Genomic DNA, 18032 nt, shown 5'->3' with positions numbered 1-18032 from the left:
TAAGACCTGATTTGTGACCCAGGATGTGATGTATTCTGGGGAATGATCCATGTGCAGTAGAGAAGAATGTGTGTTCAGTTGCTTTGGGATGGAATGTTCTGAATATATCTGTGAAGTCCATCTGGTCCAGTGTGTCATTTAAAGCCTTTATTTCCTTGTTGATCTTTTGTTTAGACCATCTGTCCATTTCAGTGAGGGGGGTGTTAAAGTCCCCTACTATTATTGTATTATTGTCAATGTGTTCTTTGATTTTGTTATTAATTGGCTTATATAATTGGCTGCTCCCGTGTTAGGGGCATAGATATTTACAATTGTTAGATCTTCTTGTTGGATAGACCTTTTAAGTATGATATAGTGTCCTTCCTCATCTCTTATTATAGTCTTTGGCTTAAAATCTAATTTTTCTGATATAAGGATTGCTACCCCAGCTTTCTTTTGATGTCCATTAGCATGGTGAATAGTTTTCCACCCCCTCACTTTCAATCTGGAGGTGTCTTTGGGTCTAAAACTAGTCTCTTGCAGACAGCATATCAATGGGCCTTGTTTTTTTTTTTTTTAATCCAATCTGATACCCTGTGTCTTTTGATTGGGGCATTTAGCCCATTTACATTCAGGGTATCTATTGAAAGATACGAATTTAGTGCCATTATATTGCCTGTAAGGTGACTGTTACTGTGTATTGTCTCTGTTCCTTTCTGGTCTATGGTACTTTTAGGTTCTTTCTTTGCTTAGAGGACCCCTTTCAATATTTCTTGTAGGGCTGGTTTGGTGTTTGCAAATTCTTTTAGTTTTTGTTTGTCTGAGAGAGAGAATCTTAAGCAGGCTCCTCACCCAGCGCAGAGCCTGATGTGGGGCTTGATCTTATGACCCTGAGATCATGACCTGAGCTTAAATCAAGATTCAGACACTTAATGGACTGAAACACCCAGGTACTCCATGGAACTTGATTCTGGAAGAAATTCTTTTGTTCATTGCTCTCTAAAGCCTCCAGCACCCCTTCTTGTCCATTATCTTTCATAGGCACACTTGAAGTGGGTGTTGTTAAGTATATCATACTTTGTATTTGCTTATGTTTTCCAGCAACTTTCTGTTTACTTAAGTTTACAGGGGGGAGCCCCTAGAATTGTTTAAAAGTCTTAACAGTAAAAAGGTTTTTGAGGATATGCTTGTTGTGTCTTTGGCCAAACATCTGATTTATTTGTTTTCAATCTGTTTCATTGTCAGGATTCAACCCCCAACAGTGCAGTTTTCTAGATACAGTTCTCCAATATGTATTATTTCTTTGGTCCTAGTCCTTATATATTTTTTCTCATTGTAATGGTGGTTATCTTGAAGCCATCTGAAACAGTAGTTTTGACATAGAAGGCAACATACCTAATCATTTTTTATAAGGCTAAACTCTTTTTAACCAGGACATTTTAACAGGTTTTAAGTTTTTAAAAATTTATTTAATGTTTTTATTGAAGTATAGTTGACACGCAATGTTACATTAGTTTCAGGTGTACAACATAGTGATATGACAGTTCTATACATTACTCACTGCTTATCACAAGTGTAGTCACTGTCTGTCACATTCAATGTTATTACAATATTTATTATTGACTATATTCCCGATACTGTACTTTTCATCTTTGTGAATTATTTATTTTATAAATAAGGTTAACAGTTTTTTTCCCCCCACAAAGTACTTTTAAATGTCATCTCCTGCTTATTTGAGGTCTAGAAGTGGTCAGACCTTATAAACTTTTTTTTCTTGCCTCGTAAACCAGCTAACTTTTGCCTGAGCTCATCTCTTTCTTGTAATATCTTGCTAAATCTAGTATTTGTCATCTAAAACAGTATCTTATTCTGGATTTTTCACCTCTTCTGCAATCAAATTCTGGATTAATTCTATCTGCTGTGATAAATAGACCCCTGAATTTAATGGCTTAACACAAGTAAAAGCTGTTTCTTCTTCATGTAATAATTCCTGGCTGGTGGGAGGCTTTCCTCTATGAGGAATTTCAGAAACCTTGGCTCCTTCCATTGGTTCTGCCACTCCCCAGAACCAGCCAGCAGAAAGGGAAGAGCACATGGAGAAGCTCATGTGCATCTTAAAATCTGTGTAGACAGTAACACACACATTCCACTCACTGTCTATTGGGAAAAACTGGAGACATGGGGCCAATCTAGATAGTTACATGTGTACCTGGGAAACATAGCTTATTGTTATGCATAGGCTTCCTCAAAACAATTCTGTAATGTGGAGGGGAAAGGAGAAATTTTGGTAGACAGCAGTCTCTCTCTACCACATTTGTAAGGAAGCAGAGATGAATTATCTGCCATACCAGTCTATTTTTCTACCACTTGATTTCAGCATTAGTCAAAAAATATTTATTTCAGAATTCTTTGTATCGTTAAAAGGCTTCTCCTTTAATGGCACAAGAAAGCTGTTTTTATTTCTCTTTTCTTTTTAATTCTTTGTGTTGTCTCTAACTCAATAAAAAGAACAGTTATTTGGGGTCCTATTGTATTAGTTGTAGGAGAAATTTGTTTTAATGCTGAAAAACTTAGTTGTATAAGATGCTTTGAAAAAGCTCATGACACTTTTTCTTCTCTTTGAGAATAGTTTCTGTAAGATATAACCGTGGTCCTTGGTCAAGGCTATTGATACAAACTGAGCTACCCATTCTCTTTTAAAAAATTGAAATATGGGGGCACCTGGGTGGTAGGCATTAAGTGTCTGCCTTCGGCTCAGGTCATGATCCCAGGGTCCTGGGATAGAGCCCCGCATTGGGCTCTCTACTCAGCCGGAGGCCTGCTTCTCCCTCTCCCACTCCCCTTGCTTGTGTTCCCTCTCTCCCTGTCTCTCTCTCTGTCAAATAAATAAATAAAATCTTCAAAAAAATTGAAATATGAAAACAGTGAGACCTAGTGATTATGATTGATTAGAGCTGAGTCACTTGAGTTGTAGTTTTCTAACAATAAATGTGTCCTTGAAATCCTTGCTGAGATTCCTAAAGCTGCCTTATTTTCTTCCTTTCCTGACCTTTTTTGTTCAATTCCTTCTGCAACATCTTGAGAAATACCAGCACTCTTCCAATATATTGTCTCATATTTAATCTAGTAAGAGTATCTGTTTCCTGTTGACTACAACCCAGAGACCCTTAATTAGTATCCCAGGGAAAACAGATTTATTGTGGGATCTTCAATATCTGTCCATTATCCATTGGCATTTTGAAGATTTTTTTTCTCATTAATTCTCATGTTAATGGCTTAGATTAACTATGTTATAGTATGGGCTATACATCTTTTCAGAAGCCCAAGAAGTGATTTCCTTGAACTAGATAAATGTCAGCTCCTCTGTTGAATGGTGTGAAGTTCACTCAAAGTCTGCCTGTGTTTTTCTTAACAACACCATGGTCATAGGAAAAGAGGTAACACTTTTTTGGGATGGTGGCATTATAGAGAGTAAATATCTTGCTCAAAGTCATATAATAGGTAACTGAATATTCAGAGATGGAATCTTAATCCTTATCTGCAAAATTTCAGAGCCAAAGTTCAAGACCTCTAGATACACAACATTTTATGTGCCGTACATTTAAATAGATCCTAGGAGATTGAAGATAAAATTTAAAAAACTCTGCGCTTTGTTCTTTAAATCCTACAGTCTATTAGGTGATATCAATATGATATGGTGGCTAAAGAGAAAGGTATACTGAAGATTATGGAATGTGGAAGAGAAACCTGCATCCACACATGGGTGTATATGCTATCTTATTAACTACTTTCTGGCTGTTTTGGAACTCCATTTTCCTTTTTTCTTTCTCTTGTTGCCTACTTCTGTGAATTGGTGGTTTTCTGTGGTGGTACCATTTGATTCCCTTTTCTTTATTTTTTGTGAATTTACTATAGGTTTTTGCTTTGTGGTTAACATGAGGCTTACATAAAACATCTTATAGATGTATCAGTCCATTTTACATTGAAAGCAACTAATCTTTGATCCCATATAAAAACTCTACCCTTTTGCTCCTCAGTTTTATGTTTTTAATGCCACAGTGTTTTTACATTGGTCATTCATTAAGAAATTATACTACTGATAGGTAGTTTTAATACTTTAACATTTATAATATAGTTAAGTGATTAACATATCATCATATTACAGAATTAGTGTTCTGAATCTGACTACCTATTTACTTCTACCAATGTGTTGTATGTTTTTGTATGTTTTGTATATTTTGTATGTTTTCATGTTACTAATTAGTGTCTTTTCATTTCAGTTTGAAGAACTCCTTTCAGTATTTCTTATAAGGCAGTTTTACTGCTGAAGTCCCTCAGCTTTTGTTTGTCCATTTTTTTTGAAGGATAACTGACAGATAGACTATTCTTGGATGGCAATTTTTTTCCTTCAACACTTTGAATACATCATCCCACTCTCTCCTGACCTTAAGGTTTCTGCTAAGAAATCTGTTGATAGTGTAAGGGAGCTTTCTTTGTTTGTTACAGTCTTTTAGGATTCTCTCTTTGTCTTTGATTTTCGACAGTTTAATTCTAATATGTCTTGGAGAAGATCATTTTGAATTGAAATGATGGGTGCTCTTTTAGCCTCATGAACATGGATGTCCAAGTTTCTTCCTGGTTTTGGGAGGTTCTCAACCATCATTTCTTCCAATAAGCTTTGTGCTTTCTTTTCCCTCTCTTCTCCTACTAGAACTCTGATGATTCTGATATTGCTTCCACAGATTATTTAGGTTTTCTTTGCTTTTTCACATTTTTTTGTTTGTTTTCCTGTGATTGGGTTATTTCAATGTTCCTATTCTCTAACTTGCTGATTCTGTCTTCTGCCTAATCTATTCTGTTATTGATGTCCTCTGTTGCATTCTTCATTTCATTCCTTGATTCTTCAGCTCCAGAATTTCTCTTTGGTTCTTTCTTTATTATTGTTTCTTTGTTCAATTCCTCATTTTGTTTGTGTATTGTTTTCCTGATTTCATTGACTTGTGTTTCTGTGTTTTATTGTAGCTCATTGAATTTCCACAAAACTCTTACTTTAATGCTCTGGGTGCTTCAGGAAAGGAATGAGTTTCTTTAGTGGCATTCTGCAGAGCTGGGTGCTCATTCACTGTTCTCCACTCCCCCCCGCCCCCGTGTCCTCTAAACTGTGCCACCTTTATGGGGAGGGGTGATGTAGGCAGTTTCTCTTACCACTCTAATGAATCCAAACTTTTTTTTTTTCTCTGACAGAGTGTTGTAACTTCTCTAGAAACTTGGATTTCCACAAGTGCTCTCATCTCTCAGCATCCATCCAAGTCAGTGTTTTCCAGGTGCTTTTGGAGCACAGCTGAGAGGAGCTGGAGCCAGTTCACAGGCTTTGGCTAGTTCCAGCCCATACTGGGGTCTGTCTGCCTATTACCCAATTCATAGTGGGCTAGACTCCTCCTGGGTCCCTTAGTGTATGGTGCTGGATCCCACAGCTCCCATAGAGGCACTTTTGTTCATGCCTAGAGGCTGAATTTTAGATGTTAAAGGGGGGACAGAAATTAGGGACCTCTTATGCCACCATGATGCTGATATCCCCTATCTCCATGTTTTTGATCAGTGCTTTAAGAAATAATCTTAAAGGCATCAAAGGCACCCAGGGTTGCCTGGGTGGCTTAGTCAGTTAAGCATCTGACTCTTGACTTTGGCTCAGATCATGATCTCAGGGTCCTGGGATGGAGCCCTTTGTTGGGCTTAGTCAGTTAAGCATCTGACTCTTGACTTTGGCTCAGATCATGATCTCAGGGTCCTGGGATGGAGCCCTTTGTTGGGCTCTGCATTCAGCCTGGAGTCTGTTTCTCTTCCTCTCCCTTTGCCTTTCCTCCTACTCATGTGTGCTCTCTCTTTCTCTCAAATAAATAAATTAATTAAAAAGTAGTCTTAAAAAAAAGTATAAAAGTGGGATCATTAAGCCAAAAGGAATCACATAGTTTCACTCTTTTGTTTATTTGGTATTTTTAATTTCTTTCTAAATAGACTGTATGTTCTTTGATGATAAATCCAAGTCTTATTTATGGGTGAGTTCTCTTCATCATTGAAACAATAACTTGCATGTAGCAGGCAGAGGGGCCATTGTTTCAGTTTTCTTCACATCAACTCTACTTCTCCATGGAAGAAATTGATAATTAAATCTCTATTATCTAGAACAGTGTCTGGTCAATAGTAGATGCTCAAAATCTGTTGAATGAATGATTAATTCTAGCTTAAAATTTTGATCAGGCTATGTTTACTGATGGGCAAGGTTACTGTGTGATCAGAATCATAACCTAATGGCCTTCTACTCTTCAACATCATTGCTTCTAGGAGCTGGAGGTGTATATGTTGAGCCAGGCAAAATTTTGGGGATAGGCTAATTATTTAAATTTCCTCTTTTTTTTTTGATGCTTGCCTGAGTTAACTGCTCATCATCCTGAGTTTATTTATCATGGGCCTTGCCAAAGAATTCTGATGTTTTACAGACTCTGGCCTGAACCATAAGCACTAAGCTTTTTTTTTTTTTTTTACCATGTAAATCTGTATTAGAGGATTAGGATATGACTCAGATTAAGACAAAATGGTGGGGTATTTTTTCCCCACATTGGTCACTGTGTGTGTTTGTGTGTGTCCACATGTTTCAGGAACCATGAGGAGGGAAAGTAGGGATTTTGTGGAGAAAGATTCAGGCATTCTTAGGCATTGGCTGCAATACCATAAATCTCATCTTATTTTTAACAGTAATCATGCAAAATCACTTTTGACTTTAATACACTTGAATCTTGACAAGTTTAGAATAAGAATAAATTAGACACCACTGTGAATTAGTTTGGAGGGTTATGTAGGGTATATGCAGACCTAAGCAAAAAATTATTTTAGAACCAGTTTTGTCTTAACATGTTTTGGAGAATATCCAAGTTTGATTGAAAAACAAAATACTGAACTAAATTAGTACTGAAATTGAACAGTTTGTATGTCAATTACCATCAAAATAATTATTCAGCCTTTTTCTTTTTAAATTCTTCCATTGGTAGCTTAAAACTTCACATTGTAGATTTTCCCCAACCCTTCACTTTGAGTAGATCTTGCAAACTTTCGATGGGTTTGTCTTTTCACAAGATTTCAGGCACTATGGAGTCTGCCTTGAACATAGTTGGATATCCCCACCCTTTTTTTTTTTTTTTGCATTAATAATATAAGAGAACATCCCTCTTAGCTTAGAAGGATTGATACTTTTTTTGCTTTCTACCTTTGTTCATAGAAAGAATAGATTAGTAAAGATAAAATCAGAGAGAGCACCAAGAGACTGGCCTATTTCAGCTCCCATGACTTTCTCTTCCCTTGTCTCCATTACAGCTGGACCCCCAGGTTTAGTATTGGTCACGCTTGAAGTTCATCAGGCTAGGGCAGTAGGACTTCAAAAGCTGGTCTAAAAGAGCTCAGAAGTTAGCTTGAGCACACAAGGAGGAGGACTAAAAGACTGGAGAGGAAATGATGTGATGTTCTGAGGGAAATTATTTTCCTCTCTTTCTCTTTCCTTTGTGGCCTTGGGTAGTTGGGGTGTGAGAGATAAGAAAATACTGGAGCAATAATGTTTAATTTTGATTATTAAATTAAAAATTTTGAAAATGATATTACACTGAGAATAAAATTCTGATCTAACTTTCTCTACTTTAATGTGGGAATTGTCCTGCTTCCTTTTTTACAATAATAATGTTTCAGGTGCTTATTTTTGACTATTTCTCTGGTAAAGTATTGAAAGTTTTATTCTTACCAATAGTCACAATAAAGATAGGTAGACTATATGCTTTTGTTCTCAAATGGTATTTTGGTATTATAACAAATTTTGAAACCTGTGATGCTTACCAAACAAGGAGCATGGGAACAGAAACAGTTTTCTCATATCATAGTCCATGATGCACAAGAATTTGGACATAAACATGTGTATCATGTTTCAACAGGTGTGCATTTTAAAAGATCATATAGAACAAACCTAACTCTCTTTTATCATATAAGCTAAATGACATTTCCAAATCCATTTATTTTTTTTTTAGATTTTATTTATTTATTTGACAGAGAGAGAGAGAACAAGAGAGGGAACACAAGCAGGGGGAGTGGGAGAGGGAGAGGGAGAAGCAGGCTCCCCGCTGATGCAGGGCTTGATCCCAGGACCCTGGGATCATGACCTGAGCTGAAGGCAGATGCTTAACCGACTGAGTCACCCAGGCACCCCTAAACAAGTATTTTTGAGCACCTAGCTAGACACTGAGGATACAGTTAGAAATGCTTTCAAAAAGAACCCTAGAAAAGTATTTAGTCACCAAAACTTACTTAAATTTCATATTAAATTTGTCTGGTATCAGTGAGATTCTAATAATAAATGATCATCTAAAATATTTATGTAGGTTTGTAAATTAGTCCTTTTGAGTCGGTCTAGCCTATGAATAGTCACCATGTTTGTAAATTGAGGGGTTTTGCGGATATCCCCAGTTGTGAATAAATATCTTTGTCACGGTCCTACCAAGGCCCATTGTCCACCATTAAAGCCATATTACTTTGAGTTATTGGTTTAATTTCACACATATTTACTGAACACCAATTACGTACCAGCCAATGTGCTAGATATTTAGAGTACTCAGAAATTACTTAAGATTATGAGAAAATTATTAAGCTTTGCAAATCCTTAGAGTGAACACACTCTTCACGGGAGGTTGCACTGACATATCTGAGAGCAAGAGGCGGGAAGGAGGTGTGCCACAGATGTTAGGAGGAAGGTGAGATAGTTGAATCAGAAACTGGAGAGGGGCTTTTAGGATACTAAACTAAATTTAATATTTGAAAGAAAATACCATGAAGTATCTCATTTCATTTACTATAGTGATTTCATATATTATATTTATGAATTCAGTGATTTGCAAATTGAAGAATCTGTAAAAAATTCTCTCCACTCTTTGGTAGTTCTGATATGGTTTATAAAGTTTTAATGCAATCTAATTTTTTAATTGGAAAAGAATGAAGTTGCTTGATATTTAAATAAATAATAAGTAGCTCAATAAGATGTTAGCGGAATGAAACTGTCTCTCAACAACATGATGCCATGCCTAAATTTCTTTTGCAATAATAGACTATTTAGAGATAACATTATTCAAATGCATTGAATTTGACACTGAATTTATAGTTGACTTGGAACAGTAAGATCATTTTTACTTCATTTCCATTTGTTTCTATGAACTCTTGTGTTGCATAACTTCTAGTTCATCTTAAAATCATCGGTTCTATATATTAAAAAAATTGAAAGTCATACATATTTCACAGCAGTGCAGTTTTATTAGATATTCTGACTTTGGTTGTTTACGTTATAAGAAAACCCATCAATTTTCTGAATTGTCTCAGCCAAATTGAAGTCTACAGGTATTAAAAATGAAAGAGACAAAAACTCCTTGCTTATATTGAAGTTTCTGCTCTCAAATTAATATATTCTGGTCTCTTTTCTTAAAAGCAAAAGAAATCTGGACATATAAATGCACAGATAAGTTATCCTCCTGTTGGCTGATTAATGTGCATTTTATTAGCTCTGTAAATATGAATTTACATAATAGTTGCTAATGGTTTTGAAGAAGTTGTTAAGGCCCAACAGGTCAATGATCCATGATTTCTAAATTCCTTAAACACATTATTTGCATAATTTACCTTTCAAAAGTTTCATAAATGCATATTTATAGGATAGACTAGGGTTTAATATTTATTGCCAGTTCTATGCTTCATAGTATAGAAACCACATTAGTTTATTGGTTCTTGCACACAGGCTCCAGGGACATTTTTGACTATTAAAATTTTAATCAATCAGAAGCCAGCTAGCTGGAAAACTTCAAATACTTAGATTCTCTCATTTAGGTGCATGTTGTACATAATAATTTTATAAGCGGTGAGTCAGTAAATATGTGTTTCATACCTACATACCTGCTATGTACACTCTGTTGGAAACCAGAGTTACAAATTGAATAAGGCATTGACTCTTTCTTTGCTGAGCTCTCATTTAGTTGGTGAATTGATAATATTGTTTCATTTTTCTAAAATTCATTCTAGGAGAAAGAGACAAGTATAAATATGTGAGGATAAAATCTTTATTTAAAAGTTCACCTGTAGGAGTGCCTGGTGGCTCAGTTGGTTAAGCGTCTGCCTTCGGCTCAGGTCATGATCCCAGGGTCCTGGGATTGAGCCATAGGTCAGGCTCTCTGCTCAGTGGGGAGCCTGCTTCTCCCTCGCCCTCTGCCTGCTGCTCCCTGGAGCTCCCCTTGCTGGTGCTCTCTCTCTCTCAAATAAAGAAATAAAATATTTTTAAAAAATAATAAAAGTTCATCTCTACCCTAATGTTCTAGCATCACCAAAGCTTTTGTTCTCTCTTACACACTGTTTGCCTCTCCATCTACCCTACTCCTTTGTGAAAATTACCAGCCAGAACAACAGGATCTCTCTCACTGGTTGCTGTGACCGTGGCTCGCCTCATTTTCTTTTTCATATTGTTAAAAATCTCTCATCACTTTCTCATAAATTCAGAGTTTAAAAGCATCACTTCATTGTTGGTGATGTTAATTCAGATCACTTTACTTCAATTCTGCAGAGTATATCTGATTAGTGCAGTTTATATCAACTCCCCAAATGGTTGATGGTGAGCAGTGCTTGGCCTTCAGTTTTCTGTCAGTTTTTCCTCTGTTGATCACAGTGGAAAAGCAGGTAAGAATAGCATGAAGGTCTGTAAATATATTGTCTTCATGATATGTGGTATGTTTAATTTACATAATGATTGACCTTGTCCTTCTTTACACTGTACAATTTTTGTGGAATTTTCTTTATTAAGACAGTGTTCTAGGGCGTCTGGGTGGCTCAGTTGGTTAAGCGACTGCCTTCGGCTCAGGTCATGATCCTGGAGTCTGTGGATCGAGTCCCGCATCGGGCTCCCTGCTCGGCAGGGAGTCTGCTTCTCCCTCTGACCCTCCCGACCCTCCCCCCTCTCATGCTCTCTCTCTCTCAGTCTCTCTCTCTCAAATAAATAAATAAAATCTTTAAAAAAAAAAAGACAGTGTTCTAGAAGTTCTTTTTATAACCCTACCTCTTCCTTAAAATTACATATCTGTGTCTATATAAGCCTTTAAATATATTTAAATATATTAAAATAGAAACATATTCAAATATATTCATATATAAGGCTACATGCACACACATACATATATATATCTCAGTCTCTGAACAAAGCACATTATGGTCAACATAATTTAAAAATATTTTTTATTCACTGGTTTCTTTATAATCCTCCAACTCCACTCCCAAGTGCTCCCAATTTCTTTGTTCCCCACACTCTCCCCACTACTACTCTCATTTCCATTTTATTAAAAAGATTTTATTTATTTGACAGAGAGAGAGAGAGAGAGAGAGAGAGAAACAAAGAAAGAAAGAAAAGACAAGCAGGGGGAGCAGTAGAAGAAGAGGGAGGAGCAGGCTCCCCGCTGAGCAGGGAGCCCAACTTGGGACTTGGGGCTCGATCCCAGGATCCTGGGATCATGACCTGGGCTGAAGGCAGATGCTTAACCCACTGAGCCACCCAGGCGCCCCTACCACCTCATTTTTAAATTCTAATTCTTTATGTAGTGGAAACTTCCATTTCTTAATGTTATTGACAAGTTCTTGGTAAACAAATGCTACTATAAAGCTTTTTATTTCAAACTTGGTTAAATATTTGCAGTTCAATTCACCTCAACAAATGTTTCTATTATTTCCTTGTTAGTAAGCAAAATACCATAAATATTGGGTTTTCAAATGTAATTTAAATTATTGAGCCTCTGTGTCTTCATCTATGAAGATGTTTTGAAGAAAGATGCACTAGCAAGATAAGGAAACGTCAGCTCTCTTTCTTCACTGAAGAAAATTTCACAGAATTTTAAATTCTTTGCCTGCACATTTTTGACTTATAAATGACAGGTTGAAACTTTTAGGGTTGGGAAGTCTTTCAGGAAGAATAAGGCATTTGTTTGACAGTGTCATCACAAGTTGTAAATCACAATTCCATGCTCCTCTCCAGGTTTTTGGCAACCTGGATAGAGGGTGAATTAGGATAGGAGAGCTGTCAGTAACATGCAGGTTATGATTCCAAGTCCTTGGTCTAGCCAAGGCCAGGTTAGATTCCCAACATGGGCCGCCTTTGTTTTCCTGACTTCTCAGAATTGTCATGAAAAGCTTTGTCTGCTTCTATTGAAAGAATCCACACAAACCTGCTGGCTGAGATTTTCTTTCTTACTGTATTTTGCAATGTTTACTCTCCATTTTTTCCTTATTAAGCTTTCACTGTCTAATCTAGAGATGACGAGACATTAGCAGGTGCTGCAGTGACACCTTTTAATCTTCTTCTGTCACTCTTTAAGCTGTTATTTCAAGATTACTTCACTCACCTTCTCATCTAAATTTCAGCTTGTTTCCACGTATTCAGTGCACTGTTTTTGGGGGAGAGCATGTATGAGGGATCTTTTCAGAGAGCCAACATATGAAATTTCTTTTGAATTGAAACGCTTTTCGGTTTTTTTATGCACTACCCACCCCTCCCTGAGCAGACCATCAGTGATCAGGAAAGCAGATAAGAGCAAAAGAATAAAGTTAAGAAAAAAAAATTCTGGACCAAGTATCCAATTGAAGGTCATCTATTGTAAATAGTTATCATGTTTCCTTTTTAGTTTTCTTTAATCTGGAATAGTTCCTTAGTCTTTTTTTTCCCATAACCTTGACATTTTAAACAAATACAGGCCAGATATTTTATAGAATTTACCTGAAATTGGGTTTGTCTGATGTTTCCTCAATATTAGATTGAGGTTATGTGTTTTTTTGGGGGGGAAGGGGTAATAAGAAAGATACAATATTGTCTTTCTCACTGCGGGATATCAGCAGGCACATGATGTTGATTTGTCCCACTGCTGATGATGTTACATTAATCTCTTGCATAGGGTGATGTCTGCTAGGTTTCCTCACTGTAAGTTACTACTTTTTTCCATGTGATTTTTAAGTCTCTTGTAGAGTGTACATTAAATTATGTCAATGTCCTGCTTGTCATGAAACTTTTACCCACTGCTTTTACTATCCAAATCAGCAAAATTTGAAGACTGTTAATTAGGTAATATTATTATAATGTTAATTTCCTGATTTTGATAAGTATAACATGTTTATGTCAGATAATGTGTACATCAGAACTAAGCAATGAAACATTTACAATGAAATAGATATATAATTACTAATTCTATGAAAAACTTTGAAGGAGGCAAACAGGTTGTAGTGTTGGTGAATAATAAGAAATCTTCTTACATAGCATGGTCAGGGAAGGCCTCACTAAGTACATGATATATAAGCCAAGTTCACTATGATACTGAGTAACTTAGGCAATAAAAAGATTAAACTAATATCATATAAATAATATTTACTGAATTAAATGGCACATTAAAAAATCATTCACTATAGAAGGTTTATCCCAAATGCAATGCTCATTTTCTTTCAGATACTCTATAAATGTAATTTATCTCATCTATATGTCCATTAAAAACAAAGATATTTAAATAAGGGATATAACTTTTACAAATGAAGATTCAAATTATTATTTCAATCAGTATGATTATATGTAAATGGAAATTCCAAGAATTAACTAAACTCTTAGCAATAATAAAGGGGCTCAAGATAATAGAAAGACACAAGACAAATATAAGAAATATCAATATCTACACTATTTAGAGGTAATATCGAGCTAAAAGAAAATGGTAAGCATTTCTATGCCAATAACAATGAAAAATCTTGAGCAACTAAAAATAACTCTTGTAAGAAATGTGTAGGAGTTATTGAAATAAAGCATAAAATTTTATTAAGAAAAGTAAGATTGGACTAAACAGGTCTGCCATAGTAAAGCAATAGTACTTTATCCTTCAGGCCAGAATTTACAAATTTGGAATTCCTGCAGATAATATTAAAGAGTGAAGAGTACAAAGGGAAGTATTTTGCATTCTTTAAAATTATACTCCAAGAATCAATAGTCTGAGCACCATAATGAACATCTGATTGGGAGGACAAAAGAGAGGGTGAGAAGTATGCCCACACAGAAATATGCATTCTGTTGAAAGGCAGCAATGTTACTCACCTCCTGCTGAGTTGATTCCAAGTGGGATTTTGGGCACAATTCAAATTCAATGTTGTCAGATATTATACTTTTTTTCAAGAGGTTCCACAAATTTAAAATTTTATATGAAGTGATCTGATTTGTGAATTTTGACAACCATTTCAAGTTTTTAAAAGAGCATTTATATGCACCAATATGGTGAAGACCAAACAAAATATATCTGCAAACTGGATCTAGATCAAGGAACACAAGTTTGTGGACCTCTTTTAAGCAATGGGAAGAATAAATGTCTAACCAAAAAACTTCATTAATATTCTATATCTAGTTTGAGGCCCAGCCACTGATCAAAGGGTTAGAATACAATAACATGCAGTTGGTTACTAAATTGTAATATAATGTGAATGCCCGATTGCCTTTGATGATTCAGAAGGCACTCTAATTTTTGGTGAAGCCCCAATTTTGATAACTGATTTTAGTTTTTCTATAGAACAGAAGTGCAATTAGTTTTATAAAGTGTCAATTAACAGAATGTGACACATCATCTTTTTATTCACTAATTTAAAACAATTTTGAGTGCCTACTAAATGCCCCCACTATTTAAGGCACAGGGGACAGAGCATTGACAAGTATAGCAAAAATTTCTGCCCTCAGGCAGTTTTCATTTGACAGTTAGGATGAAGTCATCATTTCTATATACTATATCACATTGTCATATGCTTTAGAAATAGTAATGGTACCTTCAGGTGTTCCTGTTTTGAAAGATAATTATATTCTGTTGGACTTTCATTAGCTTCTTCTAATGGTGTCCTTGGCCCCAGTGCTCAATTCATTAGCTTGTGTTAATTAGAATTCCAGTAATATACTTGAAATGACTTAACCTCAATTTTATAAATGAAATTATTGGCTGCATGTTTAAACATTAGATACTACACTTAATTTATGAATGGCCCCTGTGAGGTGGTCTATACTTAGATGTGACTATGGGAATTTATACTATATTTGGCAAGCCATTCATGCCAACTTAACTTGACCTATATAATCCTCAAATTAAAAGGTGACTTAAGTTTTTACATAAACTTTTTTTCTTTAATATGGCTAACATGGATTGGAAACAGAGAGATTATGTGAAATAATTGCTACTGGGGGCATAACAGGAAAAATACTGAACATAGAACAGTGATAGGGGTACATTGCCTCTTTATCTGTTTACAGAAACCTCTTTCAGAGTTAAAGAAATTTCTTTCAGATCAATTAAAGGGAGAAATTCTGTAGAGGTAGTTTGATATTCTTATATTGTACTTTCAGTCTTTAGGGAAGAAAAATGAGTAAAGAGTAATACTCATAGATCTATAAGTTACATAAATAATCAAGACATGCCACAGACATGAAACACTGTGAACAAGTAAAATGAATTTAGAACCAGTTTGGACAGATTGGGACCACAAGTTGTATAAGTGGGTAAAAATCTTGATCAGATTTTCTATAGTATCACTTCTAGAATTGGGTCTGGCAAAGGGACACAGGAGCCAAGGGAGTTGGCCTGGAGCTAGAGTGTGGTAGCAGTAAATAAGGAAGGAAGCAAGACAGGAAGGCCAGAGACTTGGCATGAAAATGTAATAGATGAACATGCTTTTCCAAATGTCATACAGTAATGAGAGACACAAGGTCCCTGTCTCACCTCTTTCCATTCCTAGTCCTGCTTCCCAGAAGCAACTATATATATATATATATATATATATATAGTTGAATTAGTGTATATATATATATTAGTGTATATATATATATTAGCATATATATATAGTTGAATTAGTAACAGCCAATGTTTAAATTATGCCTGGATCAGCCAATATGCTGTCAGCTAATTGATTCCATTTTCTGTTTTTTTTTCTTCCTTAGAGTTAATATTAATATTTGCATTTTTCATTTGGATATGTTTCAGTATTCTCTGTTATTAATATATTTTTTCATTTTAGGTTATGCTTTGAATTTATTTAATCATAATAATTGAAATAATTACAGTAAAAATATAGAGAACATGTTAATTAACGTGTATGTTTCTACTTCACACATGGAAGAAACTCGTTAAATGCACAACTTCTTAACTTGTAAATTTAAATTTCCAACTTACAGTGTTTGGTTAAAAATATATTGGCAACTTACAGATTTAGCTAAAGGAATCAAATGGCCAATCCCCTCAAAGCTAGTCCTAGTTTCCTAAAGATACCATTTTTTCGTTATTTTGAAAATAATTACTATCCTAAAAATATCAAAGCACATTGTTATTTTTTAAAAATTGGGCTGAAAAAATGAAACATGCATTTTTATTGTATCATATAAGCCTTTTTTAAAATTTAAATTCAGTTAATTAACATATAATGTATTATTTGTCTCAGGGGTACAAGTCTGTGATTCATCATTCTTATCTAATGCCCAGTGCCCATTACATCATGTGCCCTCCTTAATGTCCATCACCCAGCCACCCATCCCTACCACCTCCCTCCCCTCCAGCAACCCTCAGTTTATTTCCTATGATTGGGAGTCTCTTACGGTTTGTCTCCCTCTCTGGTTTTGTCTTGTTTTATTTTTCTGTCCCTTCCCCTATGAACCTCTGTTTTGTTTCTTATATTCCACATATCAGTGAGATCATAAGATAATTGTCTTTCTCTGATTGACTTATTTTGCTTAGCCTAATACCCTCTAGTTCTTATTTTCAAAATCTTTGGTTCCAGGAACATACCTGGCTGTTTAGCAGCAAGGCCTCTTGAATTGTTTATGTTGCTCTTTCCCTGGTTGTTTCCATGATTGTCTCCTCATCATGCAGAACGTAGCTTAAATGTTATTTCCTGAGAGAGCCCTCTCTGAGCCCTCTCTAAAAAGTTTCTCACCCCTTTTCATCTTTATCACCATTCCTTGTTTATTTCCTTTAGGGCAGTAATTAGCATTTTAATAGATTCATTAATTTATTGACTTGCTTGTTGCCCATCTCCCTTCATTAGAATGTAAACTTGATGAGGGCAGGGACTTCAGATTATTCTTCATTGTGTTCTCGCAGACTAGCACAGTGCAGGGAATGGAAGAGCTTCCAAAGAAATATATGTTGATGCATTAATCAGTTTGAAAAAATTAACTAAGGGGCGCCTGGGTGGCTCAGTATGTTCAGCGTCAGACTCTTGGTTTTGGCTCAGGTCATGATCTCATGGGTCATGGGATCGAGCCGGCCTCAAGCTCCACCCTCAGCTGGGAGTCTGCTTGAAGATTCTCTCCCTCTGCCCCCCCCCCCCATTTTTATCTCTCTCTCTCAAATCAATCAATCAATCAATCAATCAATCAATCTTTACCAAAAAGAAAAAAATTAACTGAAATGACTGGTTCATAGACTCTGCTGTTTAGGGCAAAGTGCTGGGAGAAAGGAACTGCTATGTATCTGGTTCCTGGGTCCTCCTCTGATCTCTTCTCTCAGCACTTAGCCCTGTGGGCTCCAGATGCACTGAGCTTGCTGCAGTTTCTTCAATAAGCCACATGCTCTCCACCTCAGATCAGCAGCACGGTGCTGCATCCTCTGATACGCCTTATGGTCTCTGCTATCCTGTGCCCAGCTAATCTCCGCTTGGTCCCCAGGCATCCCACCATATTTCAGCTCTTCTGTGGAATCTATGCTGACATTCTAGACTGAATCAGGTGGTTGTTTCATAAGTTCCTGTACTCTCTGTATTAAGCCTTTAATAGCACGTTGCATATGATCAGAATTGGCTCTTTTACTTTTCTGTCGTTCACATAAGAAATAAACTCCTAGAAAGCAGAGAGACTGAGACTTGTTCACTCTTTTCTCAGTGTGCACAAGGGATGCTTCAAAATAGGTACTCAGTTTATAATTGTTGAATGAAAAACATGCGTAAGT

Source organism: Mirounga angustirostris, unplaced genomic scaffold, assembly GCF_029215605.1.
Source record: "Mirounga angustirostris isolate CCGP_5_RB_7025 unplaced genomic scaffold, mMirAng1.0.hap1 SCAF_3, whole genome shotgun sequence".
NCBI lineage: Eukaryota > Metazoa > Chordata > Mammalia > Carnivora > Phocidae > Mirounga > Mirounga angustirostris.
Note: the sequence above shows the minus strand (reverse complement) of the source record.